The sequence below is a fragment of the Podarcis cretensis genome (assembly GCF_951804945.1).
Source record: "Podarcis cretensis genome assembly, chromosome: 7".
Lineage (NCBI taxonomy): Eukaryota > Metazoa > Chordata > Lepidosauria > Squamata > Lacertidae > Podarcis > Podarcis cretensis.
The window spans coordinates 44,662,074-44,677,987 of record NC_137176.1 but is presented as its reverse complement, the minus strand read 5'-3'; positions in this window follow the sequence as shown (position 1 = coordinate 44,677,987).

The following is a 15,914-nucleotide window of genomic DNA, read 5'->3' as shown; positions in this document are numbered from 1 at the left end:
TGAGCAAATGTGCTCCTCTTTCTTTCACAGATATTTTGTTGGCATTTGCAACTGTAGCTGCCTCTGATTAGTTTTCATTTAACTCTTGCAGGTAATTAGCATCACATGTCATGTGCATGGAAGTTGCTGAACCAATTAACCAGCTAGAAGGATTACTGTTAATAGCACCAGTTCTACTATAACTTGATATTGCTGGATAGTTCTGATGAACTGCTTTCTGTTGCCACCCTGGAACTTTTCCTTATTAGTGCCACTCTGTTTTGTACGATTCCTTGCAAATGAAGGAAAACAACTTTTCTGCTTGTATATGTTGATAATATAATTTTGGTTACAGAGGACAAACAAGATTATACAAAAACAAGATTGGGTGCAGCCCTGGCCAGGACATAGGCATCCTGACTGTGACAAAGGTGACCTATGTGCTTGCTTGCTTAACAGCTGTTGGGAACTTCAAGGTCCCTGCTCTCCCTTCTTATGGTCTTTGTACTGGACCTGGAGACTCCAGTAGGGAGTATTCCATGTCAAGAAGGAGGGCAAGTGGGCATCCTATCAAATGACAGGGCAGGAGCTACAAGGAGCAAGGCCTTTTCACTGGTGGTGCCCATTGTATGCCTCACTCTTCCTAGACCTGCACTCTTTTGGCTTGTATTTTGGAACTTTATAATTTAGGAAGACTTTGGAAGAACAGGTTGACAAGTCTTATCAGTCGCTGACGTATGAGCAGATTTTGTTTGCTGCTGTTCTGGGCTTCTGGTGCACCAGGTTTACACCAGTGTAATAGAGTTGGCCAGGATGCCAGAAGGATACAATTTATGAGCTTTCTCCATTATCTGCACAGCAGGGGGTGTTCAGTCAACAGGGCAAAGGCTGAGCTGAAGCATTCCCTGCTGGTTACCTGCTTTCAGCAATAGGGGTTGCTGTTTGGTAGTACCCAATTGGTTAGCTATCAGATTCTAGAGCTCCCTATTGGTGGCTCTTAGGAAATTCACAAAACACAGAGTCCATTCATAAAACACTGTGTTCATTCATAAAGTACTAACATAAATCTCCATTGCTACAGATTGGGTGTATATTTCAGCGGTTGAACGTACAGGTTTATGGCCATGCTGTAGTGTAGTGCTTATGGGACTGGGAATAAAAGGTGGCTGAACTCATTGTCTCGGGGTTTGTGGGGGGGGAGAGGTGACAAAACTGATTTCCAATGTGCCCCCCCTTTATTTCCATAACAAGTCTTTGAGTCTGTACTCTAAATAGGGACACCAGGGACCTAGAAGGTGCAGGGCTTGTCAGTCTCATCAGGGCTGACCTTAAGGCAATTGGGCCAAATTGGGTTCTGTGGGCTGTTCCTAAGGGTCCCCCCGCACAAGGGCAATCTAGATGGATTTTATTTATATCTATAAGATTTTGCAGGCTTTGGCTGTGAACTGGAGCCCTAAAAAAAAAAATTCCAAGTTTTGCCCCACTGCTTCAAATTGGGCCCCACTGGCAAGCCCTGAGTCTCATAGTTGCTGGGCCTGAGAAGCCCTGCCCTTGCATGAATTCTTGGGTTTACAATTTTTGGGAGAGGGGAGACTGCAGCACTGGGGAGCGGGCAGGATGGCGAGGCCCCCTAGATTTAGAGGCCTGAGTTGCCCTGCCCTTGCATGATGTCTTGGGTTTGCAATTTTGGGAGAGGGAAGACTGCCCACTGGGGAGCAGGCGGGCTAGCAAGGCCCCCTAGATTTAGAGGCCCTAGGCTTCAGCCTACTTAGCCTATATATAAATCCGGCACTGCTCAGACCGTGTGGTGGGCCGGACTATATTTTTTTTTTAGGGGGGGGGTGAATGAATTCCTATGCCCCACAAATAACCCAGAGATGCATTTTAAATAAAAGCACACATTCTACTCGTGTAAAAACGTGCAGATTCCCGGACCGTCCGTGAGCCAGACTGAGAAGGCGATTGAGCCGCATCCAGGCCCCGGGCCTTAGGTTGCCTACCCCTCCTGTAGTCTGTTTTTAGCATTACAGACAGATTTACTGCCATCAAAGGAGACATTAGGGTATATGGGGCACAAGAGACCTCAGGCTCCAGGAGCCCCACCAAACCCATCAATCTTTTTTCAATTATCACATGCAATAATCTTCTCATGCACAACAGTTATACAGTAATTTCAGTTTGTTTTTATTAATTTTTCTCTGGCAGGAGCATGCCTAGTTTGAGGGTTAATTCACCCTTCTATCTAATAGGATTATTTGATAACTATTCCAATAGACCGCGTGTGTGTGTGTGTGTGTGTGTGTGTGTGTGTGTGTAAGGACAAAGGAAAAAGGGGGGGGGGAATACAAGAGGTGTTCTCAATTGAAATGCTTCACAAATATATTAGCATACCTTAGACCTATAAACACCTCCAGAGATCCCTTAGCACTACAGTACAGGTTATCTTCCACTAGAAAGGCTTAATAGCAAGTTCGCTGTCAATATTTACTTACTATTGTTCCCCAAAAAGATTGTTCCCCTAGGAGCATTTGCAAGTGTGCATTCAACAGAAGTGCCTAGTGGTTTATTTCACCAGGGGATTGTTTCTGCAAATAAATATTTGCTTAGTTTAGGCAGACACCCCAAATATAAGCAGCCATGCAAAAAGGTGTTATTTTCTTGGTGTAACTACCACTTAAAGATAAAATGCCTCTGGAGAGGCCTCAATTATGTTTTCTCCTTGTAAAGGTAACCTTCTAATTAACTAGATGTCCTATAAAGGATGATGCAGGGTGCTATCAGGCTGTGTTGCGCATCAATAACATGCCCATTTCAATTGAAAACATCTGTTATTCTAAAAAAAGCAGGGGGGGGGACACCACTACTATGGTTGCCAGAATGATAAGTGCTTGCCTTTAGCCAATATCCCTAAAAATAACAAAAGTGTAACAATCACATAGCGGTGGAAACAAAAAGAAACAAAGCAACAGGGGCTGCCTTACTTCATTTCCTTTCCAGATGCCCAGTGAATAAAGCTATACAAAAAGACTTCCTATGTGTGATGTTCTAATCTAACAATGGCAGATACCGGCGAGAAAATGTTAAGCCATTCTATGAAAGGTTGGAATATATATTCAGCTGTAAACAACTGTTCCATTTGTAGCTCGATGTGCTTGGCATAACAGCCTAAGCAAAACTCCACGAAAGCCTGTTATGAATCGTCCTTCAGACTCGGGAGAAGAATTGTGTTGTTACCACTGAGAAAAGAATGAAAATCAAACCACGATCAGCAAATTTCACCATTTTACGTTTCTTCTCAAAGGCCCTATAAATGTTACCTTAGTCATGTGTGAGCTGCTTTTCTATGAGTGTTTCCTAGATGGCTGGGATAGTGTTTAAAAAAAGCTATTGAATTAGGCTGATCAGGTAGATCCAGACCATGAACTGAGCCCTCCACCAGAGGGGTTTCCAACTCCATGGGAGCAGCCAAAATGAAGTAGCTCAATCATGGCTGGATACTCTCAGTGTCAGGGTAATGGAAAGCAGATGAATTATCCAACGGAACAAGTTGGAAGGAAGCTGACGTTATTAGAGGGCCATTAGAAAAAGCAGATGCATTCTAACAATGACAAATCTGCACAGTGCAGCACATTTGACAATTTTAGGATCTTTGGAGCTTACACAGTAGCTTTCTGGTTTCACAAGGGAATCATACAATTGCAACCATTCTGATACCATCACAGGATGACAGGCGTGTTACACACTCTTCATAATATTATTAACCTGCTACATTTCCCAGTGCTTTTGAGCAGGGAACATTTTAAGATACATTTAAACCAAATCAAAACCTACGGCGGTATCTCAACAGAAGACAAATCTGTTGGCTACTCTAGGTTTTGCTCTTCATTAGGATGTTTCTTCTCATGATGTGATGTCAAAACTATCTAGGGCTTTAGGCAGGTGCTTGTTAGAATGAGCCAAAATAAAACTGGCATCCATGACAGCACAACCCACCAGGAAATTCCCTCTGAGTTGAGCAGTTGCTCTACAATAGTTTCATGGTTTCTGTCTGTGATTCAGCAAAGAGGCTTTATTAGCCCATGGCATACAAGGAAAATAGTTTTTAAAACTGTGGCAATAACTGTAGCACTCTTGGTAAGATTTTTTTTTTAAACTGGAGAGGAATTATATGGATGTTTGAAGAAATTATGTACCAATTACATTGTGATGTGCAATTACATTTGACAAAGCAGCACCCATTTCAGTATACAGCCTTCTTACTATATCGAAGTTGGTTTGTCGTGTGGCCTAGAACAGCCTTTGCCAACCTGGTGCCTTCCAGATGTTACGGAGCGCAACTCCCATCAGTCTCAGCCAGCACAACTGCAGCTGCCTCCATGTCACTACTACAGAGCTGTTTTTAAGTGAACATTCAACATGGTGATACAATTCTACACTGGGTGAAGCAGGACAGCCAAAAGGTGACTATGTAGGAAGATCAAATTCTGTGAATCTTTGCTTGTGGACATTTTTTAATGAAGACTGGCTTTGGTATAAGTAAGACATAGAAGAATGTAGAATTTTACTTACATGATTTTGCAGTGTTTTTGTAGCACGGTTAACAATATGTTGTGTTGGTGGCATACAGAAACATAAATAAAACCATTTTTTAAAAGCCCTACATGGACATAAAACTGAAACTATTAAATCACTATCAGAATAAAATCAGGATTAAACATTGATGCCAAACATTCCTTTGGGTTTATGAGATTAGATTTAGGTATCAATTCACCTGCCTAAGAACTTCTCAGGTAATGAAAGTCACCAGAATACTATGTTCATAATTTCTTCCTGATTGTGTTGCTATATTAGCTGGCACTGATTTGATGGGCCTTCTGGTGCCTTTTCCACTGTCTCCTTTGAAGGGGATTTGTCTAGAAGAACTTAATGCCATAGGAGTATTTCATTTTTACCTCTCTCCCAGTGTCTGTGGAAGAAATTCAATGCAGCTCTGTGGTAATTGCTCCACCTGTACAGTTGTACCGTGGTGGACAAACGCCTTAGCAGTAAAACGTTTTGGCTCCCAAACACCACAAACCCGAAAGTGAGTGTTCCGGTTTTGCAAACGTTCTTTTGGAAGCCAAACAGTCTGCGGGACTTCTGCAGCTTCCAGTTGGCTGCAGGAAGTTCCTGCACCTTGGAAGTCGAACGTTTTGGAAGTCGAATGGACTTCCGGAATGGATTCTTTTTGGCTTCCATGGTACGACTGTACAAGTATTTCAGCTTGCCAAGCAGAGCAACCCCCTTTCTCCTCTCTGGGGGAAGAAGGGGGAAAGCCCCATTGCAGTAGTAGAAGTCCATTTAAGGGCTTCTGCTAGTGGGACACGGTAGTTGAACCCAGGCCTACAGTTGAACCCAGGCCTACAATTACAGGATAATTTAAAAGTGCAGCTTTAGAAAAGGACCAAGGCCCAGTGATGGACCACATCCTTTGTGGGCAGAAGGCCCTAGGTACAATACCTAGCATCTCCAGATAGAGCTAGGAAAACAGTCTTGTCTGAAAAGACCAGAAAAACTTCCTGCCAGTTACTGTAGTCAAATCTGAGCTTGATGTACCAATGGTCTGACTCCGTATAAAATAGTCTTCTATTTTCTTAGAATAATAAATATAGCTTTTTGCACTCCCAGTGCAGCACTAAAATGCACAGCTGAGAATGTTTTTTATCAGTGTGGGAAGCAAGTCATGCACACTGGAGAGCCAACATTGATCTCTCCCACTGATGTGGACTGGTAAGAGACTAGCACAGGCAGTAGAACTTCCTGCTGTATTCTGTGGGTGTTTTAATCGCTAAATAATTGCATGCAAATATCGAAATAAGAGCCATCAGGACATTGCTGGAGGACTCCTGTCATCGAAATGCTTATCCGATACCCCAATCAACTAAATTCAAGTAGGCTCAGAGGAATTCAACCACATGAAGATGATAGCAATCTCACTTATACAACCTCCAATTATGATTTTCTATATTTCATCAGACTGGTTATATGGGGCCACTCAACCTGTTGAAATCTATTTTATTATCTTTTCCCAGATGATACTTCTAACCGTTTTTCAAGGCATTCATGCATTTTCAGAATAAAACATTTTAGTTCTGAAAAAAACAATGATAATAAGGCTCTTTAGAGGTACTCCTCATTCAGCTAACACTAGACAATATATTCAAGGCCATTCACTTTTACAGAGTGAGAAAAGGCTGTTAACGATGTACTCAGTTTTGTGTCCGTATACAACTTTGGTGTCTTGTTCTTGTTCAGATATGATGTTTTTTTCCTGATGCTCTTAAAGATGTGTACAGCAAAGGTGAAACTTTCCCCATTCAGTTTCTGACCTCAAGGCTTTTCCCACTATGAGAGCAACAAACCTCTGAGACTTTGATGATCCAACTAGCAAGTTTTAATCCATGTTCAACTTGTAAAAAGAGATCTTCCGAATCCTGACAGCTGTGGTTATGGAAGCATTCTGAACTTGGTCATTATCGTTTTCGGTTTCAGAGAAAAATAGTTTCAGTTGCTAAAGCTATGGGGCACCATATTTCAATGAGTTGGATAAAACATGGTTAGCCTTTTCCTTCAGAAGCCCGAGTTTGGATAAATAGTGAGTCGGGGTAGGGGGTAGTTGGGAATCTGGAAACATAAAACTGTAAAGCAAAACCATAGCCAGTTGTCCTTACCGTGTGGGGTGACCATATTTCTAGGCGTGGCTTCAAACAAATGAATGGATTTGTTCAAAACCAAGATACATTTCTATACTCTCTCTGACCAACCTCAAAACGACTATGTGTATGTCATTGTCTGTTAGTTGTTATAGATAGATAACTACAATAAGAATTGCTTTGCCCTGAAGTGTTCACAGTCATGGGAACTAAAGGGTTATTTTGCTTTATTTTCGCCCATATCACTCAGTCATAAATCTGAAAGCAACCTTGAAAAATCCACCTGAGTGAATCTTGTGTAGGCTGAGAACAGGGTGAGTCAGATGGGTCGAGCACTACTACTTGGGGAAAAAATAGCTGCCATTGAATGGGAATTGTCTTATTCTAAAAAGCAGCTCTTTAAAGGGAAATTTCCACATATTCAAAAGCCTGCTTCCTGAAAAACTATTAGGTGGGCCAGAGCATTGGTTCTACATAGGGTGCTGCACCCACTGGCCTGACCTTGCCTACAGGTCTGCTATACCCAACAGGTTCATGGCATTTCAATTTGTAATACAGCAACTAAGGCTGCCATCCTAACTCCTGGCCAGGATCAGGAAGGCTGTATGGATCAGTAGAACTGCTGCTGCGTCCAAAGCTCTGCCATCTGGGTCTTCCAGGACAGAAGGGGAGGAATAAAGCTATTGATTGACCAGAGAGGCTCAAATATCACTCTTTGCTGGGAGCTTAGGTTCCAGTGGCCTGGGTCCACCCCAAAACACCTCCTTTCTGGGATGTTCTGCCGGCTACCGCCCATGCTTTTTGTGGACATGCTTATGCAATGGCAGCTCCCAGTGGCACAGCCTAGCAGAGCTGAGTGCACTTAAACTTCTGCTGTATCCTACCTATCACCAGCATGGCAAATTGGGAATGAGGACTGCTGTGCTTCTTGTTCCACACTTACACAGCTTAAGACGTTCACATGAGCCCTAAAGAGAACATCAACATGCACTTTGTCACCCCTCATGTGTTGGGGACTGAACATCTGCAGCAGGGAGCCTCTTCAGCTTGGCTGGCTTCCCATTTCACTTACAACTCTGAACCTCCATGGTTCTAAATCACAAGGAGATCCTAGACAAGCCAAAGAAGCCACAGTCATCACCAGGGGCGAGGGAAAGAATGCCTGCACTTTGCCATTAGTGCAATGTTTTGGTATTCTGCTGCATTTTCACAGGGCTGACCTCTGACACTGGAAACAGATCTTTGGCAAGTGCACTAATTCAGTATGTTGATCTGGTGGTCATCCTTCTCCTCTTTGTGGTACAAGCTCTCACCTCTTCTGAAAATGTTTCAGGCAATTCCTCAAGAGCATCCTGAGAGCTGGGGGGGGGGGGTGCCACTTCTTTTAAAATACAGCATTGTCCTGGGTGGCAAGATTGCCAGGGCCACCAATTGTAGTCTGGGTAGAAGTATAAAAGAGCAATTTGTTTTATCGGAATTATGCAGTTCCATTCCAGGAATTTCACTCCCCCTCCAACATTTGTCTGTGGTCCAAAAAACAAACAAAAAACCCACCAACCCCAAGACTGAAATGAACAAACCCCAGGACTGAAACTGTAACTTCAAGGCAGCTTTTTAATTTTTCTTTCCCACCTTTCAACCAGCATTGCTGTCTGTGTCACCGTGATGCCTCCTGAGCTGCTCTTCCTCCCTTTGGCTCCAGCCGTTCTTTTGTCCACCATCTGAAAATGGCTCCCTTTAGTTTCCAGCTGTACTCATTCCAAATGCTTTTTGTAAAATGTACCAATCTGGCCTTTAGCCAGCGGGATAGCATTTACCTCTGTCCCTAACCTAAGCTAGGAAAGTTTTTAACAATGGGAAAAGAGCTGTTTCTTCTCAAGCAAGCCGACAGAACATCATCTTACAACTTATTTTTATTATTTTTATTTTTAGAGAAAGGAAGTATTTTCTTTCAAGGCTACCTGTCCAATTACAAGACTCGCTGAAAACTGAACAAACTGGGAGAACAGGAAAGACATAAGGGTATCCTCAGCTTTTGTGGGGGGTGTTTTTGCAAAATGCACAATTCTTGAATTTTCCAGCCTTTTATTACCTGCTTGATTTCCTTTCATTAAATATACATATAATCTGCTGAAAGATAAAAGGCAGCTTTATTTTGCATCTTCTGCAGCAGCCTCTTTCAGCCCTTTTATGTTTTGGTTTTGTTCTGGGAACAGAGCATAATGGCAGCTGCTCATACTTCAATAAAAGACACTCCATGCAGCATTCACTTGTAAACATGTTAGCGCTCCCTACGTGGGCATAAGGGGCTGTTCAGAGTTCTCACACACCTGCAGAAGGCTGCTGCATCCGACTACAAAGATCTGCAGGCCCAGAAGAGGACTGCCTCTTGCAAATGGCACAGAGACAGTGCTTGCTTCTGAACATCAAAAGCTCAAAGCCCCACTCGAACAAAACACTATGGGTTGGGAAACTATTCCACTCAGGGGTGATCTACATCATAAAAATCAGATGAAAACAGGTGCAGCAGGGACTGGGAAATCAAAATGTGTGTGGCTGTTTTATTTTATTTTATTTATTTTATTGCCATATTTAAGCTCTACTCAATAACAATGGTCTCTGGGCAACTTACAGTATTAATAAAATGCTAAAAGTTTCACCCATTGCTAGTGCCACTGGGAACAGACCCATTGGATTAATGAATATGACTAACTTTGGTCCATTAATTTCTATATGTCTACTCTGAGTAGATCTCTGAGCAACCAACCAATACAACAGGAGATTTAAACAGTAAATACCCAGCTAGATGGGCGGGGTATAAATAATAAATTGTTGTTGTTGTTATAGATTAAAAGTTTTAAGGTGTTTTTAAAAGACCTAAGAAAATAAAAGCACCTTTCCCTGGCATCGAAAAAGACCACAATGTAGGCACCGGCAGCATTCCACAACCAGGGTGCCACCACTGAAAAGGCCCAGCCACCTGCCACACCTCATTTGATGGGGGGACCCAGCCTCAGAATTGTCCAAGTCTAAATAGGCACATAGAGGAGAAGGCTATCTTTCAGGTACTATGGTCCTGGACTGTTAAAGGTTGAAACCAGCATTTTGAATTGGGCACAGAAATGGGAGTGGAAGCTAGTACAGAGAACGAAGCAGTAGCATAATATTTTCAAATTGTTCAGTACTGGGACTCAGCTACTTCATTTAATTAATGACCACATGTTGTGTTTTTAAAAAGTAAATGCCAATGGCAGCCTTTTTGCTAATGCTAATTACCCTGTAAGGCGGGTGGGGAGTTAGCACTGGAGATTGCAGCTGGGGAAAGAAGGCTCAAACCTATTTGCCCTGGGTACTGTCACACACCAGGTATTTTATTTTAAAAACATACAATGCGGCTGCTAATCACTTGTAGTCAGCCCCCAGTGAACAATTTAACAACCCTTCCTGAATCAACAGACGTTTCTTGACCATTTTCAAAGGCAGTTCCATGCACAACGTATTATTCCCAGAGCATGGCTAGCTGCTGCCTTGGCGTCTCTGACCAGGTAGGGTTGCAATTGGTGTGTCAGACTAAGCTGATAAAAGGCACTCAAAGCCACAAAGGCCACCTGAGCTTCTGTTGCCTTCACAGGAAAATATCTATGCTTTTAAACGTATTGTGTAGATATATACAATAAACGTATTGTGTAGATATATACAATAAACGTATTGTGTAGATATATATAAACGTATTGTGTAGATTTATATTGCTAAACTTAAAAGTGGAAAACAAAGACAACCAGAAAAGCAACAGCAATTTTTCTCAGCTTCTCCTCCTTAAAATAATGTTTTCAACCCTAAACAATTTCCTTAGTGCCCACAAGTTTTACTTATCAGTTGTCCTGAGTAATAATCTGAGCTTTGCTTGCATACTGCACTGGTCCATCAGAGACTGAAGTTAGTTTAAAAGAAACTTGAGAGCACTGGATAAGATCTGTTTCATCACAAGATCAGTGGTCCTTGAAAGGAGAAGGCTGCTTGCTGTTTCTTATGGGTGGCCTTCATAAAAACTCTTGGCACGTAGAAACCTAGCACATTGGGCTTTTCTCCCTGATGTGTCAATTTTCTGCATACAGGTGAAAGGGTTTTATTTGATGTTCAATTTATTCATAGTGAATCTCAGGCACAGTCTAGAAATTGAGACCTCTCCCTAGAGATGATCAAAGGGGTTTATTGCATTAAAGGATAAAATGCTATATCACTTGTCAGTACATTCTCATGATGTGCAACAGAGTCTCCTCAAGCTTTCAGCATAAGATAGACTAAAGAACTTTGGCCTTGCTGTGACTTTAATAGGGGGAGTGGGGAAGGGATAGCTAGGCTTACGGAGTTGAGCTTGGAAAATGTTCACAGAAACTTCACGGAAGGAAGAGGAGGGATATGGCACAGTTCAGCCCCAGGATAGCATTGTATGAGCAGCCAGCCACATGTCAGAAATCTGAGGAGAGAAAGGGAAGGAAACGGAAATGAATCAACAAATTTCCCATCATGGTGAGAGAGGAGGGTGACAGAACTATCTCAGAACTTTGTTGGAAAGGTCTTGTAATGTCCCAGACAAGACTTTATGCTTCTCCTTCTGGAAGAAAACATGGAATTCCATTCATGCTCAGGGCATTTATATATTGTCACTGCCCATTGTGAAGTTTTAGGATAATTTAAAATTTAGTGTTCTAGGATCCTTTAAATTTCTTTCCAGTTCTAATGATAAATTTCCAGTTGGGGGCACTATTATCCCCTTACAGGAGCATATATATACACACACACACACACACACACACACACACACACACATATATATATATATATACACACACACACGTTTATATAGAGAAAGGGAGGGGGAGAGTAATGTGAACACAGCAATGTGATTTTCCTTCTCTATTCATTGTATTAGGCTGTCTCTTACTTTCTCATTTAAACAAACAAACAAACAAACAAAAAACTCAAACCATTTAGAACAACAAACAGCCACTTTCCAAACTGTATAGCAGGCACATTTTGAGAGTGTCCACACTGAAGGCATATCTGCCAAGAGAAGTATGGAGATCCTTTCCAGGGCTCAGCTAACTGTATGCAGCTAAATGTTGAACAATATTTGCCTTTCTCATTGAGCTAGGCGTGATTTATTTTAGCTGCACTGAGAAGAAAACAACAAAGCTGATAACGGGTCTGGAATTCATTACATCAAAGAATAGCATGAGAGAACTGGGTATGTGCAACATGGTAGCAGATAGGGCAAATAATACAAGCATTCAAATATCTAAAAAGCTGAGATTTTACCAGAACTGCTGAGGGCTACTTCTCACATTACATATGGATGGTGTGGACATGCCTTCACAAGTTATTTCTGTGTTTTCAGTGTCCAGTAGGGATAGTTGATTAAGATTACTGTCTCCAGGGAACAGCAGTAGGGAATAGTACTACTAAGGAGCCTGCCTTCCTTCACACATGGCAGTTTAAGACACTGGGCTGTTTTGCTAGAGTGTTTTTGTGTCATCAGACACAATGTAGGAAACATCCTAGAGGCAACAGCAAAAAGTACAGTGCTCATACTGGAAACAAACAGATTTAGGATTTGCATTTTTAAAACTATCTTTAAGAATTATTTTGGGGCAATAATGTTAGTTGCCTAAAGAAGCTATAAATCACCTTTATAGGAAGTTTTGTTTTGTTTTTAGAAAACTGGAAAAAGACCTGAGAAGAATAATAGTTCAGGTCTACAGAATCTTGTCTATGTAAGGATATGGAATAGCTAATTCTTGTACTTGTCCGACTCTATGGGATGGCTCCAGTTCCATCTTTCTGTGAATGGAATCCAACAGGTGCCTCTCTGTAACGGGAGAGGAAGAGAGAACATTTCTGGCAAATCTTGCTTCTCTCTGCTGGCGGGGGGAATGCACTCCCTGAAATCTGTTCTAGAAAGGACTGGCGGAAATCCAGAACAGCATGTCCAATGCAGCAGAGGCCTATAGCAGGAAGTGAGGTTGACAACAACCCCCAGCTCTCCTTTTCCACTAGTAAATTCATCCTCTTAGCCAAAATCTCTTCAGTAAAGAGACGGCCACAATTATATTCAACTCCATGATTCTATTGTTCTTGAAGATAAAAAAACCAGAGATTTTCCCGTTTGCTATACTGTAGTTGGCCAAATAATATTTAATGTGAAGAATAAATGTTTTGAAGTACTCCTTTTTCAGGTGGGTTATGTCTGATAGTTGAAGTTATCTCTATAAAACTCAACCCTTCTCTTCCAGTTGTGAGCTGGATAAAACATTGAACTAGAAAATGCACGAGAGGCAGGAAAATAAAAGTGTTGATGAGGAGGGAAATACAGTCGGAACACAATTATAGGAAAAGGAGGGAAAGGTGAAGAATAAGTGGCTGCTAAAGAAGGGGCAAAAGGAAAGCAAAAGCCCTTAGGGCAACTAGAAATCCAATTATGTAGAAGTAGAAAGCGGAGAGGTATATTTCCCAGGCAATAGCTTGGTTCTGTAGCCTTGTGTATGGCCTTACAGTGACCTAGTTGTAATTATAGGTCTCCTTAGGGAGATAAATTGCTGTTTGATCATTAGACACTTGTGCTAGCATGAGTGCCATTCACATGAGGGGAGTTTGCACTGGTGCAGCATTACAAAGACAGGGAGGATTGAAAGCATAATAAGCAAAGGGTCGAGCATAGGATAGACAATACGTAAGTAATAACAGCAGATTATGTGCATTGCAGTGCAAATTCTTTCTGCCTAAAAGCAAAACACACATGGGAGAGATATGGAATGCTGCCTGTGGACAAGTACAAGAAAAAGCAAAAAGGTTTATTATTATTATTATTATTTTTAATGATCTTTTACAACCAATCCTGGTTGTAAAACCAGGAGCTGCAGCTGACATGAGGTTGACCTTCCTGGAAGGAAAGCTCAGTGTTAGAGCATCTGCTTTGCATGCAAATGGTCCCAAGTTCAATCCCTGAAGCCCCTAGGAAGAGCTGTGAAAGTGTAGACAACATTTAGCTAGATGGACCAATGGTCTGACTCAGTAGAGTAGCTTCCGTATATTGTGACACCAGCCAGGTTGACCAGCTTTGCTCATTTTAGTTGCTGGCTTGCACTGAAGCTAAAGAAGCAAATAAGGTTTCTCAATTGGAATAGTGCCCATAAAAGTTTCCCCCCATCTGATGACATTGTGATATTCGGTGATTGGTAGGTAGGAGGCCTCACCCATCTACCATGGTTTAAAGACCCAAATAATCAAGACTGACGTGACTTGAGAGGTGACCACCATCTCCAAAAACTTGCACTAAAAAGGTAAATTAGAAACTATTTTAAATAAAGGTTTATATAATTATATAATATGCCTATTTAAAATAATTGTTTCTCACTCTTACTTGCTGCCCACAGTCTCTTACTAAGGGGACCAATCAGATCCCACCTGCTTGATTTCAGCCATGCCAAAACTAGCTTTGATATACATGCTACCAAAGGTAATGGCTGAGTCACTCAGGATTTATCAGTCTCAGACAAATCATATCACCTTACTTTAATACTTGGTTTAAAAAGACAGCAGCCAAAAGACTTTGCACACCTAGATTTTCCAGAAGCTTTAAGCAAATGTATGTAACCACCTTTAAAAATATGAATCAAGTAATAAAATAAAATAGGCTTCTGCTGTTATGGCAATTAGATGTTGCTTGGACCTAAGACTGCTAAGGAAATTCTCAAAGAAAGAAATATCAGAAGTCTTTTTTGGGGTCAGTACATTTTTACAATGTATTCTTAGCTATTGTTTCTTCACATATTGCTCATGAGCCGGTCCAGAAACATTAGGGAAAAGATTACGTTTTGTTTCACCCATGTAATGTTATTCTTTCTTCTCTTTTATTTTGCTACAAGGGATTTCCGTACACACATAAGAAAGGAAGGTCAGTTTCTTGATACTATGAGTAAAGTATTAATCATAATTAATCATTAGTCATAAATGCATTAGTCATAAAAACCATAACCTATCATAACAAAATGTAAAAAGGAAAGTCAAAATAGTATTAAAAGTATGACTAAGATAATATACATTTAAATTATGGATTGCATCCAGCCTCAGATTGCACCTATTGAATTTATTGGACATGTCTTCCAGGAAGATAAAGTATTTTTAAAAGACTGGAATAAATTATTAATTTACTTAAAAGACCACTGTAAACAGTTAAAATAACTGGCAGGGATGTTATGACACTTGTAATGTGGGATTAAGTATGGTAACTATAGATATTTAACAGATGGATAAAGGAAAAAGATGCAGAAAACGTTATCTTGAATATGGAAACCATGGAGGGAAGAAGGTCTGAAGGTTCAATAGAACCTTTTATTTTAATGTTTGAAATGGTTAAAGTTAAAATGTATAAAATCTTGTAAAACCAATAAAATAATAATAATAATAATAATAATAATAACAACAACAACAACAACAATAATAATAACAACAATAATAAAGAATTTATTGGACATGTCAGGCCCATTGATTTTAATGGGACTACTTTGAGTAGAACTTAGTTGACCCTATCCTTTTAACTCTCTAAGTTAAATAGAATGACGGAGAAACTGAGTCATCAAGCGAAGAGAATTGAAGTGACCACTGATCAAATTGTTCCTAGAAAAACATATGGCCAAGCTGCATCCTGTGCCTTATCAGTTCAGTAATGAACGAACAAGCCCCATTTCTGTATAATAACATCATTTTGTTCTCTCCTCTCTCTTGCCCTCATCACATTGTGTTTGACCATGTAGATAATGGGTGACTCAAGATGACAAAGGTCTCTTTCATCATCCCTGACCATTGGCCATGCTGGTTGGGGCTGATGGGAGTTGGAGAACACCAGGAGTGCCACGGATCCCCATCCCTGATACATATTATATGCTACATCTTCAAAGACCACACCTCGATGGAGAGAGGTTTAATCTATTCATACTTTATGGTTAACTGTGGTGTTTAACCATGTAATATGATTCTTAACTGACACATACAAAATAGATGGATACTTTTTTTTTTTAAGCAAATAGATGGCACATAAAAAATTGAACATATTAAAATAAAACCAAGTTGTTGTTTTTTATAATCGGTCCCTGACTCCGTTTCCCCTATATATTAAAATATATTGTAACTAGGGTTGGAGGAGAAATTCAGTTCAGTTCTCATTGAAAGGCAAACCCAACTAAT